The 13,731-nt window shown below is 50.5% G+C and overlaps 1 protein-coding gene across 14 annotated transcripts in view; it reads left to right on the forward strand.

The window, feature by feature from the left end:
- Positions 1 to 6,399: 6,399 nt before the first annotated feature.
- Klc1 (kinesin light chain 1) overlaps positions 6,400 to 13,731 on the forward strand; it is a 47,323-nt gene continuing 39,991 nt past the window's right edge. For 4 of the 14 annotated variants that reach the window (XM_031357283.1, XM_031357287.1, XM_031357282.1 and 1 more), the window contains exon 1: positions 6,730 to 6,937. The gene's annotated coding sequence lies outside the window, so the exon portion shown is untranslated. Of the gene's footprint in view, positions 6,555 to 6,664; positions 6,938 to 13,731 lie in introns of those variants that run through there. The other 10 variants (XM_031357280.1, XM_031357284.1, XM_031357288.1 and 7 more) reach the window with 7 other exon arrangements.

The raw sequence follows: 13,731 nt of genomic DNA on the forward strand, positions 1-13,731 counted from the left end.
GCTTCTCACCATTTATAAAATAGGCATGGAGTAAAGAAAAAGTTCAAGGTCACGCTTGGCTGCAGAGTGACCTGGAGGCCAGGCCTTGACTACACAAGACCCTGTGTTTCATAAACAAAACTAAAGGTAGGTACTGTGGTAGTGTGAATAGAGATGGCCCCCATCGACCCAAGTATCTGAATGCCTGGCCCACAGGGAGTGACAGTATTTGGAGGTGTGGCCTTTTTAGAGGAAGTGTGCCACTGTGAGAGCAGACTTGGAAATCTCCTATGCTCAAGCTGCGCCCAGTGTGGCACGTAGTTTCCTTCTGCTGCCGCCTGTGGATAGAAGGCTCCTTTTCCAATGCTGTGTCTGCCTGGGTGCCATCATGCTTCACTGCCAAGATGACAATGCACTAAACTTCTGAACTGGAAGCCAGCTCCAATTAAATGTTTTCCTTTATAAGAGTTGCCAGCCAGGCCGTGGTGGCACACGCCTTTAATCCCAGCACTTGGGAGGCAGAGGCAGGTGGATTTCTGAGTTCGAGGCCAGCCTGGTCTACAGAGTGAGTTCCAGGACAGCCAGGGCTACACAGAGAAACCCTGTCTCCAAAAACAAAAAACAAAAAACAACAAAAAAAAAGTGATATTTTCAGCATGATAGTCATGGGGAAAAAATGCACCTTTAAACTGCAAAGAGGAGCCTGGGGTGTGGCTCAGAGCCTTCGCCTAACATATATGAGGCTCCCCATTCAATCCTTAGCACCACAAAAAAACAAAACCCTCTGAGACACTCCCGGAGGACTGCGGCATATAGACAATGCCTGATGTTTTGGAGGCTTTAAGTACATTAAAGCGGGAGCAGGCCGGCTAACTACAGGCGGATGGTGACTCATGAAGGAGTCTCATGACAGCGCCACTTCCGCACTATCCCATGGGACAGGCAGAATGAATAGGTAAAGAAGCCAAAGAACCCAGACCACATGGCCTGCTGGGCATACCAGAAATGCAAGGGAAGCAAGCATGCCATTGCTTGGCAGGGTTCTTAGTTACACAGCTGGGAAGTGTCCTCAGAACTCTTCAGGTCTAGTCATGCGACAAGATCTGCAGGATGGACAGCATAATCAGCATACTAATGATGGGCCTGGAGCCTGGCTGTGGCACTTGTCTCTAATCCCAGCAGGGTGCTATTTGTGAGTTCATGGCCAGCCTGGTCTACAGAGTGAGTTCCAGGACAGCCAAGGCTACATAGTGAGACCCTACTTGAAAAAAATAAAAACAAAATAAAATAAGGATGGGCCCAGAGTCATGTGAGAACAGCTACCAAGACCCTGGACCAAGCCGGGCAGTGGTGGCACACGCCTTTAATCCCAGCACTTGGGAGGCAGAGGCAGGCAGATTTCTATAGAGTGAGTTCCCTGACAGCCAAGGCGATACAGAGAAACCCTGTCTCCAAAAAGCAAAAAACAAACAAAAGACCCTGGACCTCCTGAGCCATGATTGGCAGGAAGTGGCATGGTGGCCTACAGAACTTGGGGAAACCTTAGGTACTCCATGAAGAGGCCGGCTCGTCTACACAGGGCCTAGTCCTTAGTCCTACCGGCATTCCTAGGAGAATGTGAGGGGCAGAGATGGCCAGGCTGTCTCCTGTGAGAGGCTCAGTTCTCCCCTCAGCACAGCCTCACTGGCCGGCTCTCCTCTCACCCCTGCCATTCTGAAGGCAGCAACCCTAGAACTTTGTGCAGGGCAGTTTTGGCTCCACAAAGGAAAAATGGAAGTTCCATTTTTAGAAGTAAAGCCTCAGACGAGAAAGGGTGTGATCTGCAGGAGGAGCTGGATTAGCCCCAGGGCCGGATACCAGGACGGGTGTGCCCCGTGACTCTACCCAGAACCTGGCACTGAGATCAGGAGGGGGCTGCAGGCTTCTGAGGGGAGGGGCAGGAGCATCTAGCTGCCTCTGCCACCCACTCACCTGCCCTCCAGCCCCTCCCAATCTGAGGGAGGGAGCTTCCCGGGTGACATCCTTCTTCCTGTTGCTTCTTCCTGCTCCTCTCTCTTCTTCCTTCCTCCCTTCTCTCCCCTCTTCCTCTCTTTCTGGACATTTGTGAACGTCAGCCTCCTGTCTCTTCTTAAGACAAATACGTATGCATATTTACATTACAAAGATGATTTTATTTTTAAATTAGTAACTAGCTCTATCTCTACTCCACAGTTCTATTTCTTCTTTCTCCTGTTTCTCCCTAATTTTGTTTTTGTTTTGTTTTTTTTTGTTTTTTGGTTTTTTCAGGCAGGGTTTCTCTGTGAAGCCTTGGCTTTCCTGGAACAGAGTCTCACTCTGTAGACTAGGCTGGCCTCGAACTCCAGAAATCCTCCTGCCTCTGCCTCCCAAGTGCTGGGATTAAAGGCGTGCACCACCACTGCCCGACTCTCACTCTGCATTCTAATTTCAGCTTCATCTCAGCATCTGTTACTGCAACCTGGGTATCCCCAGCCCTGCAACTCTGATGAGACTTTGTCTCTAAATTAAATAAAACAACAACAACGACAAAACCTAGGGTTTTATTTATTACTTTTTCGTTTATGCTTATTATCCCAGCACTTAGGAGGTGGAGCCAGGGGGAACAGAAATTCGAGGTCTCCCTGACTACATACTGAGTTTAAGGCCAACCTGGGCTACATGACACCTTGTTTTGAGAACAAACAGAAGGACAATGTTCTGGCTAATTTTGTTAACTTGACACAGGCTGTAGTCATCAAGAAGGAGGGATCCTCAGCTGAGAAGAAAACGCCTCCAGGAGGTGGGCCAGCCTGTAGTGATTGACGAGGAAGGACCCAGCCCACTGTGGGCGGGGCCATCCCTGGGCTGGTGGTTGGGGTTCTATAAGATAGCAGGCTGAGAAAGCCATGAGAAGCAAGCCAGGGAGCAGCTCCCCTTAGTGGCCTCTGCATGGGCTCCTGCCTCCAGGTTCCTGTCCTGACTTCCTCCAGTGATGAGCAGTGATGTGGCAGTGTAAGCCAAGCAAATCTTTACCTCCCAAGTTGCTTTTGGGTGTGGAGCTTTAACCACAGCAACAGTAACCCTAACTAGGACAGAAATCAGACCTGTGCATGGAGCCCCAGCCTTGGTTCACATTTCTAGGCAGCTTTACTGATCTGTCTAGGTTTGGGAGCAGGGTAGAAGGAAGGGCTAGAGGCTGAAGGAGAAGGAAACAATGAGGCCAGAGGACCGCACGCTTCCGTTTGGGAAGGGAAAAGGTGGAGAAGCTGACAGGCAGTGCTACCATGCATAGCTGTTCTTGCTGGATAGAACAAGACCAGCACTCTGGCTTACTGGGCCAGCCTGCTGCATTTGGAGCTACTTTAGTCCCTAGGGCTAGCCAGGGTCCTTTGATGCCCCATGGTGGCCCAGCCCCCCAACCCTTCAGCTGGTTCCATGGATGTTCAGAGGCCACAAGGATCTCTGGGAACAGGTGCGAAGCCTTTACCCTGGTACCCCTGTGTTTGTCCCCAAGCCCTGTTCCTCTAGGCTCACTGAGATGGGCAGATGCCCAGTGCATCCTGCTGATTGAGACCTTCCCCCTGTGAAGGTAGAGCTCACCTTGGACACTACTCCTGCCTCTGCCAGTCTCCAAGTCAGAAGCACTGAGAGCTCTGTTATGATCCCTAAAGCTGAGAGACATAATGCCTCTCCAAGAAATAACAGGCAAATCTCAAAGCCTACAGAGGCTGGGCTACATATCTGTAAAATGGGGGCAATAGTGCTCTCTTTAGTGGCTCTGAGGGTCAAATGATCAACAGAGACAATATAGGGCTGGAGATGTAGTACCTCATTTTTTTTTTCTGGGGGAAGAAAGGTCAAGTAAGTTTATTTTACAAACTGGCTGAAAAAAATAGTACCTCATTTTGTAGAGCTGCTTGCCTAGTATGCACAAAACCCAAGGTTTAATCCCCAGCAGGGTATAAACTGAGTATGGTGGTGCATGCCTCTAGTCCCACCATTTGGGAGGCGGAGGAAGAGGTTCCTAAATTTAAGGTCATCCTCTGTTCATGGTGAGTTTGAGATCTATTTGGGATGCATAAGACCCTACTCAAAACATTATAAAACAAAACAAAACAAAAACAAAGGAAGAAAGAAACAAGGGTGGGTGCTGATAGATCTTCCTGTGCTTTACCCAACCACCAGGCAGCTGTCCTGCCAAATATTTGAGCAGAGGAGTGCAGCATCCATGCCTTTTGCCTTGGTCAGCTCCTTCCCTGGGGGAGCAACCTCAGCCATTAATGGCTCTAAGAACTGGCAGGAGTCCTGACAGTTATGACAAGTCAAGGACTCAGGGCCTGAGTGAATGTATCTTTCTCCAGAGGGGGTGAGGCAAGGAAAGAGAAGGTCAGCTCGAGCTTCCCCTCTTACATTGGCCTCTGTGGCAGGTGCTAGGCTGGGCAGTGAGGACCCAGGATGTAGAAGTATCCTGCTCGAATGCCTGCCGTCAGGTCAGGGGACAAGCAGCTGTGTATACTGACCACATGCACAGTAGAAGGGACAGGTGGAGGCCTGGAGGAGGCCTTGGCCAGGCTGGCATGGTCATAGAAGGCTCTTTTGAGGGAATGGTTCTTCCTGAGTCTTCAAGTACCTGGGGACGAAGAACATTTATTGTGGTCTAACTACTTCCTGTGGGAAAAGCATGGCCATGGCTATGATGGAGCAGAGATTGCTATGGGGACACACAGAAGTCCTTGGCCCTGTGGGAGTGATGAAGAAAAAAGCAAGATGAGACAGTGCTGACTAGGTTCATGGAAGGAGCTGTTGAACCAGACGTCATCCAGTTCAATGACAGCCCCTTCCTGCCTCCCAGCTGTCCATGGTCCTGAGAGGTGCTGTGTTGAGGTGGTACCGAGGAGATAGATAGGTTAACTGACGGTGGTATTTCGACAATTCCACTTTGATGAGATGTCACCCGAGCTGGGTGGTCAGTCTTCGGGTGGTATGGCCGCATGTATGCCATCCCCGCTACTGTAAATAACCCTAATACCATTGGCTCATCAAGCTGGACTAGGATGGAATTCTTTGCTCTGTGATGTCCTATTTGGGGGTAAACAGATATTTATATATCTTTCAAAAATTCATATTCATGTCTGTGCACAGGACCCACGAATGCAGGTGTCACAGAGGCCAGAAGAGGTCCACAGATACATTGGAGCTGGAGTTACAGGCTATTGTGAGCATTCACCCAATGTGGCCGCTGGAAACAGAACTTCAGTCCCCTGAAAGATCAGCAAGCATTCTTAACCGTTAGCCACCTCTCCAGCCCCTGAAAAGATAGATGTCTCTTTATGCCTCCCTAGGAAGTCATGCAACATTCTAGGCAGGGGTTGAATTGAGTGTGGCAAGGGCAGCTAGGGACAGGATAACGTGACATTAGTACACCCAGGTCCTGTGGGCCTTCGTAGACCGAGCTAAGGAGTTTTATGCTAATGCTGAGAGTGATGTATGTCTGTGGCAGGGTTGGTTAGCTTAGTCTCTCCTCCTCCCCAACACAACAGGCATGCTAATGTCTCAGGATTTTACTGGAGTGTTCTACGCTGGCTCCGTGGTCTTGTTCTTTCCTATATTTTGGGTGTCAGCAAACTTTTGTGACCTTGGAGTTTGGGTCATGTACCCCTCCCCCACCACCTGCCTGCTATTTTACAACAAGTCAGATTCTGTTTGAGCTTGTTTTTCCTCACTGGAATGAGAGCTGGCCAGCAGACATCATCTGCCACTTTATGTACCTGGGTCTTCCCGTGAGGACCTTGGGAACTTTGTGAATATCAGTTGAAGGGGCAAAAGAATGAGATGATGAGCTTGAACAAAGCAGTGGCAGGGAGAGATGAAACAAAACGTCCTCCGCTGAATGAGGGGCAGTGATTGACCCATGGGAAGGAAATGGGCTCCTGCTTAGCCTACTCTTTTCTTTCCAATACCACCTGGGCAAGAGCCGTCCTATGCCTTGTTCAGATGTATGGCAGTGGCTGAAGAGCCCGTGACACCCAACATCCAAGCAGCAGTTTGTGTGCTGGGACAAGTGAAGCCTGGGAAGACTATTCAAAACAGTCAAGACTGAACCCACAGCCTATCCTTAGGCCAATCTGAGCTGCTGCGCTCCCCACGGGAGCTGCCCCTTTGTTAACCAGCCTTTGATTTTTCTAGGAGGTCAAACTTACTGGATCTGCTTGTTAAGACCAAAAGCATCCCTGATGTGGGTAGGTGTCACTGCAGGGCGGAGGACAGCAGCAGGTGCTGGGCAATACCATCAGAAGAGGGAAGCAGTTCCTAAGGTGAGGAGGCTGTGATCACCGCCATCCCTACCCCTTAGTAAAGCGACCCGGCCATTCTGGAAACGTCTGAAGGCACCTGGAGGGTTCCCAAGCCGGTGGCAGGCAAGCTCGGCCTTGCCACTGACTCAGCGTACCCTCCAGCCGGCTGCTGAGTCAGGCCTGCAGCTGGGGAGCCAGGAGGCTGTGCGAGGCCCAGGAGCAACCGCGCTGGCAAGCCTGCCCTTTGGGCCAGGCTGGAGGTCGAGAGCCGCAGCCGAGAGCTGGGTGAGAGAGGGTGGGCCCTGGCCGCCTGGCATTCTTCCCGTCCTCCGCGGGTGGAGGCGCGACGAGCAAAGCCTTCCGGTCTGAGGCGCCCACACACGGATTAGAGGCTGGTGGGGGAGCCTGCGGACCCCAGCCTCAGTTTCCCCGGAGCCCCGCCCGGCGGCTCGAGGGCGGGTGACGTCACGGCGCACAGCATTGTGGGGCGGGCGCGGCGCCGGCGACGCCATTTTCGGCAGCGGAGGGTGGCGCGAGGCTGCGGAGCGCGGGTCAGGGTGAGGATGCTGCGGGGCGGCTGCGGAGGCGCCGCTTGCTGCTGAGGCGGCTGGGCTCTGCGCGGCCTCGGCCCGTGACAGCGCGACGAGCGCGGCGCTCCCGATCGGACGGTGAGTGCGTGGCCCGGTCCCCGCCCCGCCCCGGGCTCCGCGCGGCTCGTGCGCAGTGCTCCCGACGCGGCCGCGACCCCTTCCCGTCTGCATCCTCCAGGCGGAGGCTTCTGGACCTTTCCGTCCTCCGCCGCGTCTGCACCCGGCCCTTCCAGGCTGCGATTTTGCTCCTCCGCCCGGACCCAGACCCCTCCCCGGCCTTTCCATCCCTGTCTGCACCCCGGGGTTCCCTCTCCGCTCCGCCCGCGCCTCTTGTCATCCCTGCCTGCGCGCCAGCAGTCTGCGGTCCTTGTCCTCTCTCAGCCTGTGCACATCCAGGCTGGGCTTTCTGTCCCTTCTCCGCCTGCGCCTTTCTAGGCTCCGGTCTCTGGTCACCTCTCTGCGCTCCTCCAGTCTGCGGTCCTTGTCCCCGTCTACCTGCGCCCCTGCCTTGAGTCCCTTCCCTGTCACTGCCTGCGCCCCTCCTGTCTGGGGCCTTTGTCGTCATCTCTCTGCCTGCACAACCAGGCTGAAGCTCTTGTTCCTTCGCTTCCTGTTCTGGTTCGGGTCCTGTCCCATCTCTGCCAGTGCCTGTCTGAGTTGAGGTCCTTGTCCCTTCTTCCTCCGTGACCTTCTAGGTTTGGGGCTCAGTCCTCTGCCTGCACTCTAGGCTTCGGTCCCTGCCCCTTCTCTTCTCTTCCACTCCCCTTCTGTGTCCCTCAGGCTTCTGTCCCATCTGTGTTTAGGGCCCCGCCCTGACTCAGGCCTTGGGGCGGGGGCGGCCTTCCAGTGGCAGCTGTGGGCTTAGGGACCCGAAGCCTCTCTGCTGAGGTCCCGAAGAGGTGGTGGTGGTGGGAGTGTGTGTGTTGGGGGTCAGCCGACTGGCTTTGTCTCAGGCCTCCCTGCCCTTCTAGCCCCCACCTCTCCCCGGCACCGCCCTGGGTGGCGTGCTGTCATGCTGTGGTCCGTGGCCAGTGGCCAGCCAGTCTCTTTCTTTCAGTGGCCGGGTGAGGAATCTCCCTGGTGACCTGGACGTGCCCAGCCTGGAGTGCTTTTTCTTGTTACCGTGGAGCCCCCTTCCCGTAAAAAAAAAAAAAAATTAAGGCGTTAATAAAGTAATATTAATGTGTGATGGAATGAATGGCTTTATAACGAAGTTCGCAGGCCTTTTCCAGATGTGTTGGAATTGCCACTTCCTGCTACTGTGATGTTATTAAATGGTATTCTGGTGTACTTGTAAGAATGATGTCTTTAAAAAGCATGAGAACAAGAAATTTATAGACCATTTAAACAGTTATGTGGTAGTTGCATTTTTGATTCTTTGCATTACTTAAATTCCAAGGCTCTTTATACAGTATGACTAAGCCTTAGGTCAGAATTAGCCTGGAATGCATTGTAATAGGACAGTGAAACCCCATTAGGAAAGTAGACCAACCTTGAGTCTCCTAAGCATACCACAGTTAGGGATGATCTTCCATGGACTGCCTATGAGCCTCAGTTGTGGTAAGAAATGTGTCTTAACTGTTCTTTGCCCTAAGTATTTGTAAGACTGCAATGATTCTATTTAAAATTTCAGAGTATGTGGTATGTGGGAGGGTGGGCCCCTTCCAGATCATTAAAGAATGCAGCATGTTGCAGTCCAGCCTGATGCCTTGGTGGAACCAAGAGGGGTGGGACATGGTGGTGACCTCTGTGTAGCACCAGCATTGTGAGAGCATGTGTGGTAAACGCATAGCCTCGAACACTCAGGAGGCTGAGGCACAGCCACAACCACATAGCAAAACCTCTAAACAAAAATCCAAAACAAGGAAAGTGTAGACTTGCATGGAATCTGGACAGGGATTTTTCCAAGTGCAAAGAAGAGGTGAGGTCTACACATAGATATTCTACAGCAAAGTCTCCCGGGCTAAACACTCAGTGCTAGCGAGGGTAGTCTCCAGATCTGAAAGGTCCTGCTTCCTCAGTGCAGGAACAAACAAACCAGACATTACCCACAACTTAGGTGCTTACATTGAGAAAGATTAATATATTCTTGGGGCTAGAGAGATGGCTCAGTTGTTAAGAGTAGCTTTTGTTCTTTCAGAGGGACCTGGGTTTGATTCTTAGCACTCAGGTACAGACAGCTAACTCCAGCTCTAGGTAATCCGACCCCCTCTTCTGACCTCTGTGGTGCACATAAAAACCATGGAGGTGTACACCCAAATAACAACTCTGGAAAAAAGGAAACATTTTTAAGCGTGTTTTTCTCAGGTTGGAAAAAGTGAAAATCTCTAACGGGCCATAAACAATCTCCAGACATGAATGATTTAAAAGAACTAGAAAGAAAAGCCAGAAGTGACTTAGTTCTTAATTGAGTGACTATCAGATTATGCAACAGGAAAATGACTGAGCATGATAGTGTCAAGTTTTAGAACGTAGAGTAAAAATCAAGGCGGCACGATGGCACAGGCATTCTAAGAGGGTGGGGCAGCGGATGTGGAGGCCAGCTTGTGCCTCAAGCTAAGTAAAAAACAGAAAAGAGTAAAGATACCCGGTTAAGACTGGAAGTGTGGGCTCGAGGGATTGTTAAGTGTGGAAAATCCACTGTGCAACACTGTATTATTATCGATCTTGGCATGGATGGTTCTCAAAAGAGCTCAGACCCAGTGTGAGCAGTGAGGAGGCCCTTCCTGGACATTCAGAGGCAAGTGCAGATTGGCCATGTGTGGTCCTGATGGAAGGAAATAAGTCCCGAGTGGGTTGTGGTTGAGGCCTGTCCCAGTGGGGCGGGGGGAGGGGAGGGGAGGCTAGGAAATGCTCCTGTGGTGGTAGGAAGAGCTAAGGAGGTGCTCTTGCTTTGCAGTTGGAGGGAGGAAGGTGAGATGAGCCCGCTCAGCATTTAGAGAAGGAAGGGCAGTGGTGCGGGCCGTGCTGTGCATGGGGCAAGCTGGTTAGGAAGTGTCCACCTTAGTCTTGTGAGTGTTAGGACAGGGGCTGGAGGTGCAGAAGCAGTTGAGTCGGTGGTCGGGGACTACGATACAGTAGTCTGAGGAGGGGCAGGCAGTGAGGGTTGAGGGGACTCCAGTGTTGTGTCAGGGTGAGCCTGTGCACACCATGCCAGTAGACATGAGTCAGCTACTGAAGTTCTCTGTAGTGTCCTGCTCGTCTCCCTGGCTGCTGTGACTCAAGTGCAGCCAGGTGCCTTTGAGCTGAGTTAACAGCAGAGGTTCTGCTGACCATCCTGCTGACCTTCCTCAGTAGTGCCCCCTACGGACAGCACTGCGCTTTATTAATTATTATTATTAAAAAGTTTATGTGTATTAATGCTTGTCTTCATACATGTATGCGCACTACATGTATACCTGGTTCCCGAGGCAACCAGAAAAGGCTCCCTTTAGACTGAAGTTACAAATGGTTGTGAGCTGGGAACTGAACCTGGGTCCTCTGTAAAAGCAGCATTGCTCTTTACTGTTGGGTTACTGCCAGCCCTGGCTTATCTTCACTTACTTTGTTTACTGTCTGTCTGCTCATAACAGTCCTCATCTCCACAGGGTGTGAGATCCATCCCTGCCTTCCTGGTCAGTGCTTGGTGCACTGTCAGCACTTACTAAGTGTTTGTTGAAGGAAGGCATTTAGAATAGCGTCTTTGGTTTTTGGTGACTCACTGGCTGGTGACACCCACCCTGTTATAGAGGACATGATGCCTGCTTTTGGATATGATAAATTCCAGGTGCTTGTGGGAGGCCCAGTGAACTAGCTAGAGATGCAGGCCTGGAGACAATAGGACTGGAGATGGCGATGTGAGCGTGAATCAGCATTCCAGAGAGGGCCAGCTATGCCCTCATGCAGACTGCCTGGTGGAGAGTGCTCCTAAGGGATCCTGCCCTGCGACTCTGGGAGAGGAGGGTTGTCAAGACCAGCTGGACTGGACCGGCTTCTGGGTCTGGCCTCTAGGAGGTTACTGCTGACTGTTCAGGTGTTTGCGGCCCCCCACCCCCTTGCACCTCATAACAGGAGCTGAAGTTACTGCTGACTGTTCAGGTGTTTGCGGCCCCCACCCCCACCCCCTTGCACCTCATAACAGGAACTGAGGCACTTGGTATGAGTGAGGTACAAGAGCCAGTCTACTTGCTGTCTGGGCATCCTGATGTCAGCCTGGGCTGACCTCCCTAATGAGGCCAAGCATGATGGCACACACCACGACTCCCAGCACGAGGGAGGCAGAGGCAGTGGCCAGCCTGGTCCTCAGAGTGAGTTCAGAGGACTATATATGTAGGGAGACCCTGTCTAAGCAAGCAAGCAAACAAACAACCCTTAGTAGTTAGTACTTATGGTTCGGAGTGCACTGTGTGGTGGGGTACCCTACCCCTCCAGCTGAGGTAGAAGACTGAGTGCAAGGCCAGCCTAGATTATATCATGGCAAGGTGGCATCTCAGGGTCTGAACATGCCTGGCCGTGTAGCTCAGTGGTTGAGCGGTGGCCTGGTATATACAAGCCCTGGGTCAATTTCTAGCGCTCCATTCTAATAAACATAAAACACCCCACAACGAGTCTGAAAATTGACTTGTGGTTTTGTTTTTACTAATATTTGGAGGTAAAAGTGATTCATGGTTTTTGGATTTAGACAATGAATAACACTGGAATAAAGCCTTTTAAGGGAGTGGTATTATGTGTGAATTAAGTAATTTCTTTGGTTCTAAAATCTTCCCATTACCTCTGGGTTTGTTTGTTTGTGTGTATCAGTATGTGGCCCTGGCTGACCTACAGCTCAACTTTTGTGGACCAGGCCAGCCTGGAAACTCAGAGATCTTTCTGTCTCTGCTTCCTAAATGCTGGAATTGAAGGTATGTGCCACCAAGCAGGCCTCTCGTTAGCTCACTTTAAGCCATGGGTCTCTCCTGACTTCTGATGCCTAGTGTGCACTCTTACTCCGGCCACATGCCTCTCGAGGTTCCTCGCCTGTGACTAGACTGATCTTGGTGAAGTGGGTGCTGTGGTCACTCTGTCCTCCTGTCAAGGAAGTGTGAATTAATGAGGTAGAGCAGGCTTTGGACAGCCCCTCAGGCTTCCATGTCAGCCTTTGACACACATGTGCTTGTCTTGGCCTCACGTGAACCTCACGTGAACGCTGTCACCGTTTGCCTACATTTGAGACAGCGTCTCTCTGTGGAGCCCTGGCTGTCCTGGAACTCACTCTGTAGACCTGTTCAGGCTGCCCTGAACTCACAGAGATCCACCTGCTTCTGCTTCCTGAGGCTGGGATTAAAGGCCGACTCACCACACTGGCAAAAACATTTTTTTAAAAAAATTGAAATATAACTCCATCATTTTCTTCTTTCTCTTCCTTCCCTCGAAACTTTCAGGTGTGCACTGCTCACTTCCCATGTCTCTCTCAAACCTACAGCTTCTATTCTTTAGAAATGCTGTTTCTTTAAATTGTGTGTGTGTTCCTGAATACATAGATAGAAGCTATTGCTCCATATATTGCTATTTGTATGCATGATTTCATTGCTGATCACTGCCTAGTGGGTAATCACTTGGAAAGGGAGGGTTCTCTCTCTCTCTCTCTCTGTGTGGTTTTTTCTGTTTGTTTGTTTTTAAAGATTTATTTATTATTATAAATAAGTACACTGTAGCTGTCTTCAGACACACCAGAAGAGGGCGTCAGATCTCATTACGGATGGTTGTGAGCTATCATGTGGTTGCTGGGACTTGAACTCAGGACCTTTGGAAGAGCAGTCAGTGCTCTTACCCGCTGAGCCATCTCTCCAGCCCCTGTTTGTTTGTTTAAACAGGGTCTCACTAAGTAGCCCTGGCTGTCTTAGAACTCATTATGTGAACAAGGCTAGTCTTGAACACACAGAGATCTGCCTGCTTCTGCCTCTCATTGCTAGGATTAAAGGCTTGAGTCACCACACCTGGCTTTTTTCTTTTTTCTCTTTTGCTTCCTTTCCTTTCTCTCTGTCTCTGTCTCTGCCTCTCTCTCTCCCTCTCTCTTCCTTCTTTCCTTCCTTCCTTCCTTCCCTTCCTCCCTTCCTTCTCTTTCTTTCATCCTTTCTTTCTTTTTCCCTTTTTGGCTTTTGACACAGGAACTGTAGTTCTAGCTGTCAGATACCAAGCTGGCCTTGACCTCACAGAGATCCACCTGTCTCTGCCTCCTAGATGTTGTTAGGTCTAGAGGTGTTCACCGCCATGTTCATAACAAATCCTAGGAAGGCAAGCAGATTATCTTATTGTAACAATCTGTGATATTTGCAGATAAACACAATTATAATGGCTGCTATTATAGGTCTTTTGTTTATACACATTTTACTTTATAGATTTTTTTTTCATCATGGGTTCCTGGGTGTGTGTGTGTGGTGTGACCCAGGTCTCATGTAACCCAGGTTGGTTTTTAGTTGCTGAGTGGTCAAGAATGGCCTTGAACTTCTGATCTTCCTGCCTTTACCTCCTCAGTATGGTGGCTGCAGGCCTGTGTCACCTCTTCTAGATTTATGGAGTGCTGGGTATTGAACCCTGGCAACTAGGCAAGCACTCTACCTCCTGAGCTCCTTCAGTTCATTGTTCGGATTCACACTAGGAGAGAAGATGGAAGGGTTAGATAGAGAAGGTACTGTCTGGGAAGGCCAAGAGAGAGGGCCTGCAAGGTTCTGCTAATGTGCTGGTAATGCCTGTGTAGTATTCAGAGATGTAATTACTTAATTTTTAACAGTGCTGAGGAGTGAGCTCAGGACCTTAGGTGTGCTTTGTCACTGAGCTTCATTCCTAGCCCTGGAGTAATTATTATTTTTTTTTTAACTTTTTTTTTTTTTAAGATTTATTTATTTATTATACGT

Source organism: Mastomys coucha, unplaced genomic scaffold (assembly GCF_008632895.1).
Source record: "Mastomys coucha isolate ucsf_1 unplaced genomic scaffold, UCSF_Mcou_1 pScaffold6, whole genome shotgun sequence".
Lineage (NCBI taxonomy): Eukaryota > Metazoa > Chordata > Mammalia > Rodentia > Muridae > Mastomys > Mastomys coucha.